Genomic DNA, 6,087 nt, shown 5'->3' with positions numbered 1-6,087 from the left:
CAAACTTCATGTATGGATCTAGTCAAACAATGAAAATCCAATAAAATGCAAGAAGATTCAGCTTTGGTGTTTATAATACACACCATCATAGGCCTGAACATGATAGTTGAGTAAGACATCTCTAAACATCAGGCTGAGATGTGTAGTATGTAACACCACATAATATAGGTTTATATCGTGATACTTAGCACGAATATATGGAATTCTACTATTTGTCTCAACCTTTACCTTAATTGCACATTTGCAATGAGATAAACTTGAAACAAAGTGGTTTGGGATGGTTAAGGTTAACCTAATTTTCTTTGGAAGTATTAGCTTAACTTCTATGTTGTTGAGGACTATCTCCCATGATATCTTTTGGTTCTAATGTGGCTACTCTATACACATAACTATTGGAATATAGCTCCTATACTTCCAAGTGTTTGTATCATAAGACTATGGTCATGATGTGCTTGGCACACTTCCCATGGTTTTGGAAAACAATTCTTGCATTATTGTTGAACAACTGGCTTCTTATTATTCTCTTCCTAGGTATTTATGATGTTCTAGTCCGTCACATAACGATTCTCAGGTGAATCATATATGATTACTACCTCTACTCTGTAAGTAGACATGTTTTATTTCTATCTCTCTTCCTTACTTCCCATGATTGACTCATCATGGTCTATACTACCTCATATAACTTATATTTTTCACTTACTATCAGTTGTTTCACAAGTTGGGATAATTTACTTACCCATTAGTTGTATTGGTTTACACCTTCTAGTAGGCTATCTTCCTACTATACTTATCTTTATCACTTGATATTACTCCTATTATAAGTCTGGATAACTCCTACTTAACCATAACATGTGTTGATACACCTCTTCCAATAGGATATCTTCCTTATGGTTGTATCCTCTCTTTGGACTACCATGTATTGTATACCAACTATGGTCTACTCATCTATTGTTTTAGGGATGTAATGGTGTACTACATAATTGGGATTATCGAACTAACTTTACTTAGGAAAGATAGGTAGGAAAGTTTGACTCAAGTGTGTCAGGATTATTCTCAAGTGAATACCCATCTCAAGTCATAAGAATATTTGGTTTAACTAAGACAACTTCCTATAGACACTACCAAACCTATAGGTATCATTTAAAGGGTTTTAATCCTAGGGTCAAAGCATTTGCTCTGATACCAACTGTGGTGACCCGGCATACCACTGCATGGTGTAGTATGCAAGTCTGATATAACACCAATGAAACACCGTTCCACTAGTATTATATCGCTCGTAGTGGTACAACGTAAACATATGCGGGTCCAAGGCATGTCTATAGAATTACAACATTGACTCGTTACATAAGATCATCACGAGCTCTCCTACTTTACAATGAGGTAAAACTGCAAATAAACTCTAGAAGAACGACTCATAGTCTAGTCTTATCACGAACTCTATTTGTAGAGTATTTAACTAGCTATAGAGGCTAAGAATAGATTCTAGCTAAGTAGGAGCTAGGTTTAGGAAGCTAGTTCCCTTCTATGGCTAAACTAGGTTTTCTCCTTGTTGGATGTCGTATCCGACTCCTCCGACGGTGGTCCTCGTCTCTTGAAGTAGTTGTTGACTCCTTGGCCTTCGAGTTGCACTCGTAGATCCTCCTTCGATGCCTCCATATCTAAGCAGGGGATTTAAGAGTGGGATGAGTACGAGCGTACTCAACAAGTTCATTATAGGAAAGAGGTGTTTAATGCACTAGCTACAACATTAGACCAGAAAGTCTAATACCAATGCAGGTTTTCATAACGATTTCTTCAAAAGGTTGCTTTTATTCAGAAGAACTATGTTCGTCAGCCTTCACCGGTTTACTAGAACTTCATGGAGTTCCTTTCCGGCAGCGTTCGCAGTTCCAAAACCCGGAACAGGGAGTGACAGGTCACGATTCATTATACTCTGCAGAGGTGTGTTGCTTTACCCATAAGAGATCTTAACCTTGGTGCCAACCGGGTTGCATGACTGTTCACACTTCCTTTGGTGTGAGGCTCGGTATAAGGTCATAGCCAAATATATTCCTCCGCTACCTTGCACACCCACCCTTTGTTGCATCCCCGACCCTGGGTCCTCGCCGGTGTACTTATACCAATTAAGGATGGCCCCCGACCACGACAACAATTTGGGATCGAACCAAACTCCTTCGCCGGTAGATGCAACCCCTCATAGACCGCAATACCGTGGGGACTTAGAGTGGGATCCCCACCCTCAAGTTGTTCCGCAAGCCGCAACTGCTGCGGTATGCACATCATAACCGTGGGGAATTAGAGTGGGATCCCCACCCTCAAGTTTCTCCGCAAGATACAACCGCTACGGTAAGCGCATCCGTTGATGTACAAGAGGTGGAAATACAATTGACTAGTCCGTCCCATTTCAGATCTTATGGTTAACACGAGTATTACGGCACAAGAATCACTGGACGACATTTGTTGTTTAATCCTAGATGGATATAAACCCTTGCAATGGAACCTCCACCATATCAACACAATCCATGGTTCCATTGCCCACCACATAGTCATATTCATAGTTATGAAAATAGTGGTTTTGATTTTTATGCAACAGTGATAAACATATTACTTTGCAAGTAATTTGGTAAAAATACTCAAATGACATGAGCAAGTGATGAACTTGCCTTTCTTGACTGCAAGATTATGCAGGCAAGGTCTTCGATACGCAATAACTCCAAATTCTGAAATAGCATCATCGTCCGGTAAGGACGATGTTTAAAAGATTGGCAAGGATGCAATAATGCATAAGTATGAGATGCAATCACTCTAAGCGTGACCTAACCCCGATGATTTAGGATCAATGAGTTGTAATGATTGGTTCAGGGTGTGTTGCACTTTTAGAGTGATTCACAAACAAGGTTCTTATTAAGAATTGGTTGCTTGTTATCATAAACAGGTGTTGTAATAAATCATAATAATAACACTAATAGCACATAACAATAACATTTGGTATAATCCTAACATGTAATGAATAGTGGTTGGTTTTAGCACTATATGGCATGGTTAATGATTAATTATCATATACTTCAAAAGAATAACTTTTGAAGAACATGTTCTTTGATAAAGAACAAGTATGATAATTAGGGTTGTGGAGTTCTATGGTTTACTATGGTTTCAACTAGTTTCTGGAGTAAGTATTAGATGGATCGCAACATAGTTGGATTCATCAAAAGCTAGAACTTGTAAGTGTTGAGCTAAGCCTAAGCATCTTGAGAAATTTATTATAAATAGTTGCTATCAAGGTTAGTATACCTTGTTGGTGATAGATGGCTATTGTCTATGGGTCCTATTAGGCAGGATTGATGATGATTCCCTATTTTCTTCAAAAGAATAACTTTCGAAGAACATACTTCTTAAGTAATAAGAAGTATTACAATTAAGGTTGAAGTTGACTAGGGTTTGCTATTGGATCCACTAAGTAAGAAATGATTGGCTCCTAAATAGGATGGTTCATAATTATGAAGTACTTGTAGGGTTTAATGGACTATGGTTATGTAATGATAAATATTGGGCATAGATGCTATTGGAGTTCATCACAGTGGTGTGATGCTAATTAAGGATGAGTAAGGATAAGATTCTTGGTAATAAGGACTAGGGTTGATCCTATTTGATCATCTAGGTAGGATAGGGACTAGGTTTGATTAAGATGAACACATGTGATGCTAATTAGTAGTGATAGGGTTCCCATATTTTATGTGGATTTGAACAAGCATTTAGTTGCTAATATGAATCTATGGTTACTAATGAAGTAACATGATCACATGTTACTTGGGTTTTAGGTTTGGAAACAATTTAGGGTTCATATGAAGTAATGGAGCTAAGGTTCCTAATTGAATTAGGGTTTTAGGTTTCACATGAAATGATGGGTTGTAATATCATTCAATATGGAATTAGGGTTTGCTATTTACCATATAGTTCTATGATTAATAACTTCATTTTAAAGTTGAAGTTATTAGTAACTTGTAAATGAAATAATATTGAATTTGGCATTTTATTATTCTTAAACAATTAATAATTAGGGTAATTATTAATCAGGGTTTAAATCTCTCTAATAATGATTTAACAGAATAACAAATAAAGAAAATCACTTTTATTGTTTTCTTTGTTTATTTACTGGTTTTTATTTAATTTGAATTTTTTTCCTAATTATTAAATTTTGATTGAATTTAGAATTTAATACATAAGGCTTAAATAACAAGTATTAAACAGTTAAATTTTTATTAAAAATAGAAAATTCATTTTATATTTTTATTGGATAGATTTTACTTTTCTAAGAATTTTGATATCTTATTTATATTTTTCTGACTCATAATGAATTTTCAAAATTCATTCCAAGTTTCAGCAATTATTGTATTTGAAATAAAACAAACGAAATACTAAACCTACCCGGGCTAAAGCTACCCATAGCCACTGACGAGTGGGCCAGTGGCCATGTCACATGCCACAGTGGTGGTTGACTGGGTCAAAATTGATGAGGTGGCCAGGGAGCTCCTGGCCGGCGGTCAAACGGCGACGGCGCCGGCGTTGGGCTACTCCCGCGGACGAGCTACTAGTTCTATTAGACTCAGCGTGACGCGGTGAACCATATGGTGGTGGCGCCGCTGCGATTAGGTCACCGGAGCATGGCCGACGGTCATGGTCTGCGGCGGTTTCCGACGAGCATCGGCGACAGCGAGCTACGGTGCGTTCTAGGATGCAATAGGAGGCTCTTGAGAAGCGCATGCTCACCCTGATGATGATGAGCTTGAAGGGGAGGTCGATGGAGCTCGGACGGTGATGAAATCATCCATGGACATGGCGGCGGTGGTCGGATAAAATGGCCGAATTCGCCAGACCAGGGGCTTCCCAGCTTGCACGCTTCGACGAGAAGAACGAGGAGAGGATGGTGGTGCTGGGAGTACCCTCGGCGAGACTCGGGGATGCCTTAATCGCCGACGGTGAACGAAGGCCGGCGAGCTAGGGTTTCGTCGTTGGGGAAGAATGGAGCAGAGAGAGGGAAAATGGAGGACTCCGGCGCGTTTTATAGGGCCTCCCGAGTGTGCTGGCGGTCAGCAACGGCGGCGGCGACCGCGGGACGTGGAGCTCTCGTCGAGGTGGCGATCTCCCGCGCGTCCAGAGACGGAGACGAAGACGACGACGCCTCTTCGATCTTATCCGAGGCGAAGAGGTACGTGGGCTGGTCTGGGCCGTGCTGGGCTGGTGCTGATGGGCTGCTCTTAGTGGGCTGCGGCGGCCAGGTGAGTCCAGGTAAGGTTTTTCTCCTCTTTTTCTTATTCCATTTCTTTTTCTGTTTTTATAATTTCCCATTTAAATTCATATTTGAATTCTGTTGTTTTTGCAGGTGTTTTGATTTTGTAAATTCCATCTGGATGTTGTGTAATGACTATTACATCATTATTCTGTTTGAAACAAGTATTTCACATTGGATTATATTACATACTAATGGGTTATTCAAAATAGCCATTAGGCATAATGTTATATCCTCATTTTAAATTTTATGTTCTTCTTGTGTATCCATCTTTTTGTTACTTTTAACTTAAGGTATTTTAGGGGGTTGTTCATAAGGCTTGGTTTCTATTTAAGATGGGATGACTTACATATGATTTTATGTGTGCCCAACTTATTAGGGTTTAATAGTTTCTATTATAACCCCCCTTCTGAGATTAACATTGTCCTTATCCTTGAAAGTATCTAATATAAGTATTGTTTCATTCATGATTTGATATTAATTATAAGGATAAGTGGTGGATAAGTGTTTCATCACCACTCATGTGTTTGAATTATGGAATTTAGCATTAGGTGTTTCTTATGTTTAATAATTGAAGCATAAGGATTGATTAGTGAGCAATTATAGAGTTCTCACTATAGTCACCTAATGATGCATGGTTTGGAACTTAGTTGTGGCTTAGGTTTTAATATCCCCTCTGTATGGTAATATAAAGTATAGAGTTTGACTCTAAGGTTTTCTTATGTTTCTTAAGTGAAGAATAAGTGGAAGCTAGATGTGGTAGGATTCTACTTATGATCACCAAATTATTCACAAGATAA

Source organism: Lolium rigidum, chromosome 4 (assembly GCF_022539505.1).
Source record: "Lolium rigidum isolate FL_2022 chromosome 4, APGP_CSIRO_Lrig_0.1, whole genome shotgun sequence".
In the NCBI taxonomy this organism is placed as follows: Eukaryota; Viridiplantae; Streptophyta; class Magnoliopsida; order Poales; family Poaceae; genus Lolium; species Lolium rigidum.
This window is presented reverse-complemented; position numbering follows the sequence as displayed.